This window comes from Rhinatrema bivittatum, chromosome 7 (assembly GCF_901001135.1).
Source record: "Rhinatrema bivittatum chromosome 7, aRhiBiv1.1, whole genome shotgun sequence".
Taxonomy (NCBI): Eukaryota; Metazoa; Chordata; class Amphibia; order Gymnophiona; family Rhinatrematidae; genus Rhinatrema; species Rhinatrema bivittatum.
This window is the reverse complement of record NC_042621.1, coordinates 24,152,941-24,169,450: the sequence shown is the minus strand read 5'-3', so window position 1 is coordinate 24,169,450 and position 16,510 is coordinate 24,152,941.

Below are 16,510 nucleotides of genomic sequence, written 5' to 3'. Positions count from 1 at the left end.
AAAGGATTGGATAAGTTCTTGGAGGAGAAGTCCATTACCTGCTATTAAGTTCACTTAGAGAATAGCCACTGTCATTAGCAATGGTTACATGGAATAGACTTAGTTTTTGGGTACTTGCCAGGTTCTTATGGCCTGGATTGGCCACTGTTGGAAACAGGATGCTGGACTTGATGGACCCTTGGTCTGACCCAGTATGGCATTTTCTTATGTTCTTATGTTCTAAAATACTGTATACAGTTCTGGAGACCGCACCTTCAAAAGTATATATAGAGGATGGAGTCGGTCCAGAGAGAGGCTATTAAAATGGACAGTGGTCTTCATTCTAAAGCATTTGGGGATATACAAAGATCTAAACATGTATACCCTAGAGGAAAGGTGAGAGAGGGGAGATATGACAGAGATATTCAAATATTTCAAAGGTTTATATGCACAAGAGGCAGTCCTCTTTCAATGGAAAGGAGACTCTAGAGCGAGGGGTCATGAGATGAGGATGAAAGGGGGTAGACTCACGAGTAATCTTAGGAAATATTTCTTTACATAAAGAGTGGTGGATACATGGAACCTCCCAGTGGAATTGGTTGAGACAAAATCAGTTTCTGAATGTAAGAAAGCATGAGAAAATACAGGAGATCTCTAAGTTAAATGAATTGGGTAGATGGGCAGACAAGATGCGCTATATGGTCTTTTTCTGCCATCACATTTCTATGTTTCTAGGTTTCTCTTTATCCTCTTGACATGGAGCTCAATGGTCATCCTACTGTTAAGTGATTTTAGTCACTGCAAAATCTTTTGAGGAGTAATTGGACAAACTAAAGGAACAGGGTTAGCTGCAGCTTCTTGTTTTTTGTTTTGTTTTGTTTTCAAGTGTAAACCATTGCTCTTTACTCAGGCTTTAGGATAAAAAGTCCTGATTTTTATATTTAAATGTAATATGGGAGAGCATTATTAGTGGGATTCTACTGTAATACCAAAAATCTAACTTGAATTTAGAATGTTATTGTTTATTTTATGGTCTCTTTAGTTTTTTATTACTATGTTTTATGTATACCTTAATTTGTTTAATGTATCTCACTATGGGGGTTATTTTCTAAACTTTATCGCCTGCGTTAGGGTGATAAAGCCCTAACGCACGCGATAATTAACTGGAGAGGAGGAGTCTGGGAGGGAAGGGGGAGGAGTCAGCTGCAGCACCGCTGCTGGCAATAATGTGAGGAACATTATCGCCAGCAGAAGTACTGCGAATAGCACCACCTTTCACGGTGGCGCTATTTGTACGAAAGGCTGCAGCCAGCCGCACTGCAGCGGCAAAATTGCACCACCAAGGTGCGAATGGCTGTGACCTTTTGCGGGCCCGTCCCCTTTGCCCTGCCCCCTTTTTCACTGGATTCATCATTCTGCAAAGAATGATGAATCCAGCCCTATGATGGATATGCTGATACGGCAAGCCATCAAATAAGAATAAATAAAAATATATTAGGGATGTGCACATTTTTTCATTTTTTTTTGTCTTTGCTTTTTATTTTTTTTTGTTTTTCAGAGATTGTTTGATCATTTCCTTTTTAGTGTCCTATTAATAAATAGTAGGTACTCTTTGCTAGTTAGTATGTACTGTTTCCTGAAAGCAAAAAATTGACAGAATGTTTTTATTTTTTTTTTATTTTTTGGTTCTTTTAAAATGAAACAAGAAAGTTCTCATTCATCATGTTTTACACTTTTGTTTCAAACAAATGCACATCTCTATCTACCATGTTTTAGTGTTGAAATCACCTCCCTGGGAACTAGTGGAAACTGTACAATAGCAGTATATAACTTCAGCCCAGACTTGCATATCTTTCATTTTAAAATAGACAGAATAATGAAAAGCAATCTATAAACAAAAATGTACACCTAAAACATTCCTTTAACCAAGTCAACAAAACATTGGCCGGGACTGAGTCATATTATCATCTTATTACTCTATAGTAATGTTCTGTGCACCTAGTTACATGATTGTTTTACATGTAAATGTATGTGTTGGATATTGTTTTTAATTATTTTGTTGTTGGATTGTTATGTTTGTTGACTGCAGTTTTAATATTCTATTGCTGCTGTTGGATTCTCTGCTTTATGATTTTGGTTTGTCAACTACGCTGTGCTTTGCTGAGTAAGAATGGGTAACCAAATATAATTAAATAACATCAGGGGATAAGGATTCTGGGTTTTAAATTAAAGGCACTTACTGGGGTTCCCTTTTGCAGCTGAGTGGCTGTCATGCCATGTCAGGTGACCATACATCCTTCCAAAGTAAGGTGGCAGCCTGGTTGACCCTTGGTGTGGCTTTGAGCATGTAAGGCTGCCCAATAATTCCGTGACATGGACAAATAACTTAAGAGAATAGAGGCCTTGCTTATCTTGATGGGCCATGAGTTTCTATTGATTCCTCCTTCATGTTTGGAACAGGGGGGATTTTTAAAAGGATAGTTACAAACTATTCTGGAAGCTAGATTAGATTCCCTTGTTAGTTCATTTACAAAGTTGTGACCTTATTGTTCCTCTCTATTAATAGTCTCTTGGTGATTCTTGACTGTATATTTTTCTGTTGTTCTTGGTGAGAGCTAAAATGAGGCCAGGCTGGTCATAGCTGCCCATGTTATAGCCACATAGAGAGACAACTCAAGAGACATGTGTGTACATGCAAGTGAAGACAAAGAAAGACAGAAATTGAAACTGAATGACCAGAACTGTTTGCTTTGTTTTTCTGTTACATATCCAGGTTATCATGGAACTTTATTTTTTAACATATTAGATTTATGGATTGCATTGCACCAAAATCTCATGCAATTTATGAAATGGAATAAAACAATTACTATGAAGAGATATCACTTTAAGACCCTTAGATTACAAATATCTGGTGCTTTCTGACTACCCCTCCCTTTCACATACACAAAGTAATTTGTATATTCAGTAACCAGAATTTGTTCTCAGGTATCTTGCGTTCACTGGTATTATGCAGATTTTAAATCTCCTTTGTTTTCTGGATGCAGAGCAGCCTTAGAAACCTGACAGAAATCCAATTAGTGTAGTGCAAGCCGCACTTGTGTTAACACATGTCTACATATCTGAAAGGGTTTCTCCCAGTTTTAGACTGCTGGAAAAATGCCTGTGGTTTCTCACTCAAAGTACACAATTTTGATTTCAACAGAGATATTCAACAAATGTATATGGTATACTCATTAATGAACTTTTGCATGCATGCAAGCAACAGGCCCTTCCTTTACCCTTGCCTGGTGCGCCGAGTAACATGGTGATGAGTGGGGGGACCCTTTCCCTCCCCCTTCATGCCCCATGGGCCGGCTTACCGGGCTGGCTGGTAGGGGCTCGGTGCCAGCAGGCGTTGCATCACTCCAGCGTGACAGCAATGGTCTCACGCATGCATGGGACATTGGGCAACAGCTGGCCAGCATGTAGTTATGACTCGCTGGCTCTATTTGAATCTCAGCCGTCATCCGAAGAGCGACATATTGCGGTGGCTCCGGCATTGTTTGCCATGCAAAGGGGTACGAGCTGGTGGCTTGTGGCAGCACCTTGTCCCGAAGTCGTGAATTCTTCCTGCAGAGCTCCATTTCAGAACGGCATCACAACGGTCTTCTCCTCACTCCTCCTCGACTCACGAACTGCACCCGGACAGCGGTAGCGGCAGCAGCAGAATTCCTGGGGATTGAGCAGCAGTGATCATCATGGGAGGCAAGTCTTGCACAATCCTCCCTTCTTAATAATCCAGGTTGATAGAGGAAACAGCTGGACAGCAACATTCAACAGCAGCAACCATGTGAAGGTAAACAAGGTTGCAGACTGGGGATTCACTGGTTCGAGTTACTAGGTGGCAGGTATGCTGCAACATAGTGGGCTGGGATCGACGTCGTACATCAGGCCCAGGTGCTGTGTGGAGGGCCGGGCATGTGGGCGAGTCCGCTAGTGGTAGCAGCATTAGAAGGAGGTCCAAGGCAGGAGGAGGATGACCAGCTCCAAGTAGTAGTCACGGCAGAGGAGGAAGAGAATGACAGGCAGAGGAAATGTCCCGGGTGGTGGCAATAGATGCCAGTGAGGTGGTGACACAGAAGTCAGGTGTGGAGGACACACCCAAGATAGCATGGAGGCTGCAGTGCTCGTGGATGGACAGCATAAGGGTGCCTGGAACAGTCATGGACTTGTGGCTTCACAGGGATTGTATCCATGGACAGGCCAGATGTCAGGCGGTGCGCTTGTTGCTGGATTCAGTGCAGGAAGTGGTCGCATAGCGGTTATGCCATGGTTAGGCCTGCAGCAGATGCAGGCATGGCCTCCGGGCACAGGTCCACAGGCTAATAATATACTGCCGATTGCTGAAATGTGGCCACCCAGTGGAGCACTGATTACCCAAGTTATGCATGGGTTTATTCATGTGTTTCCCCTTTTTGGGCCCCTCCTGTAGCAATAACCAAAAGCGGCAAACAAGTGCAGCAATGCAGAGAGAGAGCGTCGAGATGAGTGAGGTGATACATTCATCTCAAAGCGGCAGCAGCCAAGTTGCATCAGGAGGATATCAGACTTAGGATCCAAAGGGAGCATCTGGAATTATGGAGGTGCCTTACCAGTCTGCATCTCAGGTTTACGGTGGAGATCAAGCAGCCAGCAGCATTGGGCTCCTCTGCCACCAGTGGTGTGGAAAATTGGCGGTGGTTGTGTCAGGTACACTGTCAGGCAGTGGGGGGAATGGACATGCCTAGTGTGGGCAAAGGCACAGAGCATCCCAAAGAGAGTGGGGCAACAGGGAAGAGTCAAAGGGTAATGACTATTGGGGAAACCACAGCATCCAGCAGGAAAAAAAAAGTATGACAAGAAGCAGCCCACAAGGGCGGGCTCCGGTTCAGTGGCTCATTGGTTTCGTTGGATTCAGACTCATCTGGTGACGAGGGTACTGCTAGGCTTTTGGAGGATGCGGCTGAGGTGAGCAGGGGGCCTCCTGATGATGGGGACCTGCAGGGCTCAACCCCGCAGGTAGAGCCAACCCCACTTCGGGTCAAGGGTCCACATTTCCTAACAGGCAGTTGTCCATAAAAAGAAGCTGGGGAAATTTAGATTCATCCAAAACTTATCTCACCTACTTGGGAGGTCCGTGAGCAATCATTTGCTGCAGGATGAGTGTTCTGTACAGTATGCATCTTTCGACAATGTGGTGGCATTGTTGAGGAGTTGTGGGAAGAGTGAATTGATGGCAAAGACTAACATTGAATCGGCTTTTAGGCTGCTCCTGGTCTACCCGAGTAGTTTCCCTTTATTGCGTTTCCATTTCAAGGGACAGTAATTTTATGACATGCTAATGGGCTGCGCTGTGTTTTGTGCTTCCTTTTTACATTGGGTGGTGGATCAATGAATCAGTGTTCCGAATATCATACACCACCTCGACAAACTTTTATTCATAGGGCCTGGGGAGTTGGGTACTTGTGCCAAACTTTTGACTGAATTTCAGGACATGGCTGCCAAGTTCAGCATTCCACTGGCCAGGATTAAAATTGAGGGTCCATGCAAGGTCCTGTCCTTTTTGGGTATTGAGCTTGATTCAGAGGAAATGGTATCTAGGCTTCCTTTGGACAAGTTATGCAAGTTGTGCGACATCTTCAGGAGGTGTTAACAGAAAAGAAGCTGACATTAGCTAGCATACAGTCCCTTGTCTATAGTTTAAACTTCACATGTTGATTGATCACTATGGGAAGGGTGTTTCTCAGAAGGTTGTCCCAGGTTACCACAGGAACTAGTAGGCCATATCATTTTATCCACATATCTGTGGACATAAAGAAGGATTTGTCCATATGGATCAATATTTTGAGTGAATTCAATGGGGTATCATTGTGGCAGGATCCTCCGGTTTCTAACTGTGACTTAGATATTTAGTCAGATGCGTCAGGTGGTTGGGGATTCAGATTATATTGTCAGGGGTCGTGGTGCACCAAACTCTGGCCTGCAGCTTGGAAAGATGCAGGTCTGATGAGGAATATACTGGTGGCATTAGAAGTGTGTGGGGTAAGACTAGCCAACAAACGAATAATCTTCTGGTGTGATAACAGGGCGATGATTGAGGTTATCAACAGGCAGTCTGCAATATGCCCTCAGGTGGCGGAGTTATATAAGGAAATAGTTTTGTGGTGTTTGCATTTCAACATGACCATTAGGGCCTGGCACATACCTGGCATAAGCAATGGGGTGGCTGATGCGCTGCCTTGTGCTAAATGGGATTCATTTTGTATGCAGGTTCTGAATGTGAATGCGGACACTACATCGTTCCCAGAGTTCCTATGGAGCATTGGAATGTGACCACCACTAAGATGTTACATGGAGTGTTGGCCCTGGCCACTTGGGCTGCTTATTCTCGTGGATATGATCGTGAGTGAGCATTTTTGGTGGGACTTGAATGAGTCTATGGACCGATGTCACCAAGACTGTTTATTCAATATTTTGCTAGGGCAAAGGAGGTGGGGTTGACCAGGGGGACCGTTGCTAATAACCTTGACGGATTTGACTTTTTTTCCAAGGCCAAGGTCTGGGGGGATCCAACCAGAGCTTTTAAGATGAAGAAGATGTTGGTAGAGTGGGGTCTTAGGGCGGGTAAAAGGAAGGATCTTAGAAAGCCTATCACGTTTAAGTTTCTAATACGCTTGTGGAATACCCTATATGGGGTGTGCAACTCCAATTTTCAAATTTACTTCTTTAGGGTGGGTTTCTCATTGGCCTTGTTCAGAGCGATGAGGGAAAGTGAGTTAGTGGCCATATCCAAGACTGACAACGGCTATAATGGCATTTTAAGAACATAAGAAATTGCCATGCTTGGTCAGACCAAGAGTCCATCATCCTGTTTCCAACAAGAGGCCAAACCAGGTCACAAGAACCTGGCAAGTACCCAAACACTAAGAAAATCCCATGCCACTGATGCCAGTAATAGCAAAGGCCATTTCCTAAGTCAACTTGATTAATAGCAGTTAATGGACATCTCCTCCAAGAACTTATTCAAACCTTTTTTAAATCCAGCTACACTAACTGCATTAAACACATCCTCTGGCAACAAATTCCAGAGCTTAATTGTGCGTTGAGTGAAAACAATTTTTCTCCGATTGGTCTTTTTTTTTTGTTAACTCTGTTTATTGGGTTTTGTTTTTTCAATCATAACCATAAACATACAACAGCAGCATGAGATAAGGTAACAGACATTACAAAATGAGAAAAGGGTATCATTACATCAAAGGTCCACCATGTACAACATCAGGTATAACATTTCTTTCAGCCCCTAGGGCCAACAGTGAAAAGAAAAGAAAGAATACCAATAACCTTAACCCTGGTTCTCATAGCCAACCTGTAGGTACCACTGTTGACTTAACATTGTCCCACGTCTTTTCCCCCCTCCCATTTCCCCCGCCATCCTCCGTCTTCCATTCCCTCCCCTCGCTTGGGTGCACTTTCCTTAGGTTACCAGTCCTGCATGCAGGGAGCTCATTGGCCAGCCGCTTAAATCTACACTGTTTTAGGTTGTAGATAGGTGTGAAAAGGTGCCCAAACTTGTTCAGTGTCTACTTGTTGAGAAGAATATTGATGGCGATAAGCATACATTTCGTGAGTATAGAGCCTGAGGAACATTTTAAACCAGGTATCCCATGTTGGGGCAGAGCTCTCTAACCACTTAGTGAGTATCGTTTTTTTCCCAATTAGGGCCGCTTTGGTCAGAAAGGCTTTCAATGGTTTTCGACGAGGGCCTGAGAGAATATCCCTTCCCATAACCCCAAATAGCCAAAGGTCAGGTGTCAGAGGTAGCCTGCAATGCCAGATGCGCATGCAAAAAGAGTTGATCTCCAGCCAAAAAGTTTGAACTGTTGGACAGGACCAAAAAACATGAAAATATGTACCTGGGAGAACACCACATTTTTTACAAATAGGGGAGTCACAGAGTTTTGATTTAAATGCTTGGAGAGGAGTTATGAAACCCTGCCATAAAAATTTGTATTGGGTCTCCCGCATGTCCTCATTTATGGATATGTCTGGAATGGATGCAAAGCAGCGCAAAAAGTCATCGTAAGCAATGGTAAACTCACTCCAACCTGACCATTTCTGATAAAGGGATTGTAAATGGCGTTGCCCCGTCAGTTGAGCTAGTACCTTATAGAAATCAGAGATCTTGGGACGTTTATGAGGCCCAGTATTAAGAATTTCTTGTAGTGCTTCAGTGCCAGCTGTGTTGTTCCAGTGTGTCCTACAGGATTGCATGAAGTGGTGAATCTGTAAAAAGGCATAAAAATCTGTACGTGGGATAAGGAATTGTTGTTGGAGATCTGTAAAACTGTATAGTATCCCAGTGAGTGGATTAGAAAGTTGAAAAAGAAATTTTAAACCCTCATGGAACCAACGCCTGAAGGGAGTGTCCCCAACGCCAGGTAGGAAATACCTGTTGTTATGTATAAGCAGGAACGGTGTAATTCCCCGGGCTTGGCAGGTCATTTTACAAAGGGTTGCCCAAACTGATCTGCACATATTTACTAAGAGATAAGTTTTGAGATGCGGCGAGACATCCGCTGTCTTTGCATAAATCGAAAGTTTAAAGATGGCACTTCAACCACAGCTGTAGAGCGGTGTTGGGGAGGTAAAAAGAAGAGCCAAAAATCCAGTCCCGGACATATCGCAGGTTACATGCTAAAGTATAATTTTTTAAATTGGGACAGCCCATTCTGCCCTTCTGTTGTGAAAGGTATAGCATTTTTAATGGTATGCGAGCTCATTTGCCCCCCCCCCTCTCCATAGAAAGAGAACGAGAGCACGTTCCAGTTTGCTTAAATCTGGTGTGGAGAGGAAAATCGGTAGCATTTGAAGGCTGTAGAGCCATTTTGGCACAATCACCATTTGGTAGAGACATACTCGGCCCCTTAATGATAAAGGCAAATTCTTCCATTTATTTAAAGTATCAACCGTAGACTGCAATTTCGGGTGGATATTTAATTGTTAAATAGAGTCCAATTTGTTGGGTATAATAATCCCTAAATACTTGAGAGCATCAGGCGCCCATTTTAATGGAAACGCTCCTGCCCATCTCAAAAGTAGAGTGCACCCTACGTCCAGTGCTTCCGATTTGTCCCTGTTGATTTTGTGACCAGCAAATAAGCCGAACTGTTCTTGGACTTGTAGCAGGTATGGTAAAGAGGTCTGTGGACGGGTCAGGAACACCATAACGTCATCAGTGAAAGCCGCCACCTTGAAAGTCTGACCTTGTTTGTCGAACCCATGAATGTCAGGGTGAGACATTATTTTACGTAATAGGGGGGTCAATGATTAGAATGTACAGGAGAGGGGACAAAGGGCAGCCCTGGTGTACTCCCCATCCGATGTCCACTGGGTCCGACAACGAGCCATTAGTCATGATACAAGATTGTGGATGGTGATACAGAAGTTCTAAATAGTTCACAAATTCCCCCAACACGCCATAGCATGCTAGCACAGAAAACATATATTGCCATGCTACTCTATCAAAGGCCTTTTCGCTGTCAAAACCAATGGCTAACGCAGACAAATCATGTTGCTGGCACAGCCTCATTGCTGATAGTAATTTAGCAATATGCCCGGTGGCAGAGCGACCCTTAACAAAGCCCACTTGTTGTTCCGTAATTAAGTGAGGCATCAACAATGCAAGTCTGTCTGCCAAGACTTTCGCCAATATCTTTAAGTCGCTGTTCAACAAGGATATGGGCCGGTACGATTCTGGTTTTTGCGGATCTTTCCCCGGTTTTGGCAAGACTATAATATGTGCAGTTTTAAAGGCCAGTGGAAAGCTATGTTTGTTAAGACCATTGACATAGAAATTGGTCAGAGGGGTCGTCAGGTGGACTTTCAACATTTTATAAAAATTGTACGAAAAGCCATCTGGTCCTGGTGATTTACCCGAAGCCATGGTGTTGACAACTTTAAGTACTTCATAGGATTGAATGGGGCGATTAAGGAATTCTCTTTGAGAGGTAGACAAGCACGGGATGTGCAGGTCAGAGAAAAAAGCCTGTTCCTCCACCCCGGAAGGGACCAGGTCCGCTGTATAGAGAGTAGTATAAAAAGAATGGAAAACATTCCCAATGGATTTAAGATCTTTGACTTTTTGTCCTTGTATATTTAACATTGCCTGTATCGCGGTGCAGGATTTGGACACTCGCACCAAATTAGCCAAGGGTTTCCCCACTTTGTTACCATAGCGAAAGAAGTTATGCTGAGCCACTTGTAGTGTGTTACTGGCTCGGACGTGTAACGACGTGTTAAGTCTATGGAGGAGGTGAAAGTAAGCCTGACGATGCATGTCCGATGGAGTGGTGAGAAATGTCTTCCTTGCCTGTTTGGTTTATACGTCTAATTGGATAATGTCATTTGTAAGGCGTTTGTACCAGGCGCTAACAAAACCGATTATTTCGCCCCGCAAAACAGCCTTACCCGTTTCCCAAAACAATTGGGGACCCATTTGTCCGTCAAAAACTTTTGAAACCCCTTATCCCCCTTCAAATTGTTTGGGAACCGCCACCAGTTGGACCCTCCCGATTTTGGTCCCAGGTTTATGGACATCGAGATAGGGGAATGATCTGAAATAACTGGGTTTTCAATATCCGTCCGGACTACGTTTTGGAAGGCTTCCTGAGCAAGTAGTATATAATCTATCCGGGAGAAGGTCTGATGGGGATTCGAGTAAAAAGTATATTCCCTATCTGCCGATAGGCTAGCCAGATTTTTTGCTTAATGGCTGAATTAATAATCTTCGCAATAGCTATACGAGGGCGCTTATCCGAATCTCGGCGTATCCCCAATATGTGCACTCTTTCAACTTTTAGCGTGCCTTGCAGGTCAGGGAAGCTCACCGCCGCTGGTAACCAGTCCTCTAAAATGTCCACCAGACCATGATCGTCCACTGTCTCTGGCAGCCCCATGAATCGCAAATTATCCCAGCGGAGTCGATTTTCCAGGACGTCCATCTTCTGCAAGCCGTCGGTGAGGGCCTTGTCTTGTACGCTGGTTTTCTCCACATTGGCGGTGAGCCCCTCCTCCAACCCGACAATCCTCTCCTCTAAGCCGTCGAGCCGCGGATGAAGATCCGCTAGTGAGGATTTTACCTCCTCTAGTTGTTGAGTGATCCCGGCTAACTTTGCATCCAGTGTGGAATCTAGCGTGGCTTTCAGTGTTTCCACCATGAGCGGCATTGCCTGCGAAGGGCCTGTGTCTCCTGGGCTCGCCACCATTTTGGGATCAGCCACTTTCAGCATGTCTTTTTCTTTTTCACATTTTCCTCCTCGTGCATCCATCGGTTGTGGTGATTTGCTCATATAGGGGCGGATTTTCAGACTCCGCGACTAGGCCTACTTTTGTTTGCGCTCCAGGCGCAAACAAAAGTACGCTGGATTTTAGTAGATACGCGCGGAGCCGCGCATATCTGCTAAAAACCTGGATCGGCGCGCGCAAGGCTATCGATTTTGTATAGCCGGCGCGCGCCGAGCCACGCAGCCTACCCCCGTTCCCTCCAAGGCCGCTCCGAAATCGGAGCGGCCTTGGAGGGAATCCTCTAACGCCCTCCCCTCACCTTCCCCTCCCTTCCTCTACCTAACCCACCCGCCCGGCCCTGTCTACACCCCCCCCCCCCTTACCTTTCTCCGGGGATTTACGCCTCCCGGAGGGAGAAGTAAATCACCGCGCGCGAGCGAGCCTCCTGCGTGCCGGGCCACGACCTGGGGGCGGGTACGGAGGGCGCGGCCACGCCCCCGGACCACCCCAGTCCATAGCCACGCCCCTGTACCCACCCCCAAAATGCTGCCGACACGCCCCCGAAACACCGCGACGACCGGGCCCGCCCCCGACACGCCCCGACACGCCCCCCTCGGAGAACCCCGGGACTTACGCGAGTCCCGGGGCTCTGCGCGCGCCGGTAGGCCTATGTAAAATAGGCTCACCGGCGCGCAGGGCCCTGCTCGCCTAAATCCGCCCGGTTTTGGGCGGATTTAGGTGAGCAGGGCTCTGAAAATCCGCCCCATAGTGCACGATCGACATGAGCTGTACCAGAAATAGCTCGTTGCATAACAGATCACCGTTTGATATCGATGAATTTAAGTCCGTGGCACCCGGAGCTCAGGGAGAACATGTTCTCCCTAGCAGATCATCCCACGTGACCATCTCCGATTAGTCTTAAATGTGCTACTTGCTAACTTCATGGAGTTCCCCCTAGTCCTTCTATTATACGAAAGTGTAAATAACAGATTCACATCTGCTCGTTCAAGACCTCTCATGATTTTAAAGACCTCTAGCATTTCCCCCCTCAACCATCTCTTCTCCAAGCTGAACAGCCCTATCCTCTTCAGTATTTCCTCATAGGGGAGCTGTTCCAACCCTTTTATAATTTTGGTCACCCTTCTCTGTACATTTTCCATCGCAACTATATCTTTTTTGAGATGTGGCGACCAGAATTGTACTCAGTATTCAAGGTGTGGTCTCACCATGGAAAGATACAGAGGCATTATGACATTTTCTGTTTTATTCACTATTCCATTCCTAATAATTCCTAAATTCTGTTTGCTTTTTTGACTGTTGCAGCACACTGAGCCGATGATTTCAAAGTATTATCCACTATGATGCCTAGATCTTTTTCCTGAGTGATAGCTCCTAATAGGGAACCTAACATCGTGTAACTACAGCAAGGGTTATTTTTCCCTATATGTAATACCTTGCACTTGTCCACATTAAATTTCATCTGTCATTCAGGTGCCCAATCTTCCAATCTCGCAAGGTCGTCCTGCACAGTATCACAATCCGCTTATGATTTAACTACTCTGAATAATTTTGTATCATCTGCAAATTTGATAACCTCACTCATCATATTCCTTTCCAGATGATTTATAAATATATTGAAAAACACCGGTCCAAGTACAGATCCATGAGGCACTTCACTGTTTACCCTTTTCCACTGAGAAATTTGACCATTTAAACCTAATCTCTGTTTCCTGTCTTTTAACCAGTTTGTAATCCACGAAAGGACATTGCCTCCTATCCCATTACTTTTTAGTTTTCTTCGAAGTCTTTTATGAGGGACATTGTCAAGCACCTTCTGAAAATTCAAATACACTATGGGGCCGATTTAAAAGTTTGCATGCGCAGGGTACATTTGCGCTACCCGGCGTGCACAAATGTACACCCAATTTTATAACATGCAGGTGCTGCCACGCGCATGTTATAAAATCCGGGGTCAGCACATGCAAGGGGGTGCACACTTGTGCACCTTGTGCACGCCGAGCCCTTGGGGAGGCCTGATGGCTTTCCCCGTTCCCTCCAAGGCTGCTCTGAAATTGGAGCGGCCTTGGAGGGAACTTTTTTTTTGGTCCCCCCCACACCTTTCCCTCCCTTCCCCTATCTAACCCACCCCCCAGCCCTACCTAAATCCCCCCCACCTTGTTTTGTAGAGTTATGCCTGCCTCGGGCAGGTGTAACTTGCATGCACCGACTTGCTGCCAGCGCGCTGCCGGCACGCCAGGCCCCGACACAGGCCGCTGTGTCGGGGCACTCGGACATGCCCCCAGACTGCCCCCAGACCACCGCCACGTCCCCGGACACACCCCGGGCCGCGGCCCTGCCCCCGAACCGACCATTTTTCGAAAACCCCGGGACATACGCGCTTCCCGGGGCTTGCGCGCACTGCCATGCCTATGCAAAATAGGCTCGGCGCGCGCAGGGGTAGGTTTTCGAGGCATAACCCTTTGAAAATCTACCCCTAAATCTACTGGTTCACATTTATCCACATGGTTATTAACCCCTTCAAAAAGAAGCAGATTGGTGAGGCAAGACTTCCCTTGGGTAAATCCATGTTGACTGTGTTCTATTAAACCATGCCTTTCTATATGCTTTGTGATTTTGATCTTTAGAATAGTTTCTGCTATTTTTCCCAGTACTGAAGTCAGGCTCACTGATCTATAGTTTCCTGGATTACCGCTGCAGCCCTTTTTATATATTGGGGTTACATTGGCCACCCTCCAGTCTTCAGGTACAATGGATGATTTTAATGATAGGTTACAAATTTTAACTAATAGATCTGAAATTTCATTTCTGAGTTCCTTCAGATCCCTATGATGCATACCTGGTATTATTTGTGATAATTGTGGAGGATCCTTGGGCCGGTAGCAGATGACCATGCCCCTGGGGGAAGATCCTGAGAGGGGCCACCAGTCAGGCTCAGAGTTGGGAGACAGACACACACTAGATATTTTATTAAACTGTATAGTGAACCACCAGAGGTGGCAGTAGTGAGCTGGAAGAGCCCGGCTGGGCTGTAGTCTCTCAGGCACTGGAACGGCAATCCCAGGATGGCTGAGCTGTAGAGAAACTGAATATAGTGAGTAGGCAGAGTATGCAGAGTTCAGGAACAGAACCTTGATGGTAACACTCACACAATAGTCTCTTGAAGCAGCCCAGAGGCTGGAATGAAGTAGGCCCTCGAGGATCAAGTACCTGGTTCCAGTGAAAGCTCTGAGAGAAAGATGGTAACCCAATGGTGTTGTAGGCAGCGGTGACTTCCTGGCAGAAGTTATATTCGGTAGCAGGTCCGGGAACGTGGGCCCTTGAGGAGCGAGTACTTGTTCCAGACTGCGACCTGAAAAGCAAGAGAGAGAGTGAGGCCCCCGAGGAGGCAAGGTACGCAGAGAGCGAATCCCATCTGCAGCGATACCTGGAGGAAGCCCTTGCTAACTCAAATAGCTAGCAAAAATGAAGACTAAGTATACGGTGATGATGATGTCATTTCTGGGGGGACGCCCCTGAGGTTCGCGCCACAGCTGGTACTTGAGTTGGTGTCACACCACGCGCACGCCCTTAGGCTTCAGGAGAACATGGCGGAAGGCAGCGTCTAGCCGGTCCGGGGACGCTGGAGGTCAGCAAGATGACGCCGCGGCAGCCAAACTTCCATCAACCAAAGAGGGAGTCGCAGAGTGGAGACGCAGAGTGGAGACGTCGCGCAGCGTCGGTCGCAACAATGACATCCGGTCCAGGTGGTTTGCTACTCTTTAGTTTGTCAATCTGGCCTACTACATCTTCCAGGTTCATAGTAAGAACATAAGAACATAAGAACATGCCATACTGGGTCAGACCAAGGGTCCATCAATCCCAGCATCCTGTTTCCAACAGTGACCAATCCAGGCCATAAGAACATGGCAAGTACCCAAACACTGTCCATTCCATGCTACTGTTGCTAGAAATAGAAGTGGCTATTTTCTAAGTCAACTTAATTAATAGCAGGTAATGGACTTCGCCTCCAAGAACTTATCCAATCCTTTTTGAAACACAGCTACACCAACTGCACTAACCACATCTTCTGGCAACAAATTCCAGAGTTTAATTGTGCGTTGAGTAAAAAAGAACTTTCTCCGATTAGTTTTAAATGTGCCACAGTTCACCTGACTTGAAAACCATCTCCGGAACTGGTATCTCCCCAACATCCTCATTAGTAAACACTAGGGATGTGCAGAGCAAAATTTTATGTTCATATTTTTTATGTCCGAAAGGGGGTCCCACTTGCGGCCAATATGGACATAAAAAAAATCCAATGAGTTGGGTATATGTACATATGTGCAAAAAAAAAATTAAACCCCCTCACCCTCCTTAATCCCCCCCCCCAGACTTACCACAACTCCCTGGTGATCGAGCGAGGAGTGAGGACGTCATTTCTGCAATCCTTGGCGAGAAGCATGTGACGTCGGTGGCACGTCGAGTGACGCAGCGTCACGTGATTCCCGGCTCGTTCGCGCCGGACGGCTCGTTCGGCCCAAAAAGTTGTTTTTGGGCCGAACGAGCCGTCCGGCGCGAACGAGCCGGGAATCACGTGGCGCCGCGTCACTCAGACGCGACGTCACGTGATTCCCGGCAAGTTCGCGCCGGACGGCTCGTTCGGCCCAAAAAGAACTTTTGGCCAGCTTGGGGGGGCCTCCTGACCCCCTCAAGCTGGCCAAAAGTTCTTTTTGGGCCGAACGAGCCGTCCGGCGCGAACTTGCCGGGAATCACGTGACGTCGGCGTCACGTGATTCCCGGCTTGTTCGCGCCGAACGAGCCGTCCGGCGCGAACTTGCCGGGAATCACGTGACGTCGCGTCTGAGTGACGCGGCGCCACGTGATTCCCGGCTCGTTCGCGCCGGACGGCTCGTTCGGCCCAAAAAGAACTTTTGGCCAGCTTGGGGGGGTCAGGAGGCCCCCCCAAGCTGGCCAAAAGTTCTTTTTGGGCCGAACGAGCCGTCCGGCGCGAACGAGCCGGGAATCACGTGACGCCGGCGTCACTCGACGTGCCGCCGACGTCACATGCTTCTGCCAAGGATTGCAGAAATGGCGTCCTCACTCCTCGCTCCATCACCAGGGAGTTGTGGTAAGTCGGGGGGGGGGGGGGGATTAAGGAGGGTGAGGGGGTTTATATTTTTATTTTGGCTCAACAATCGCGATTTCCCACATATCGAACATATCTATGTTC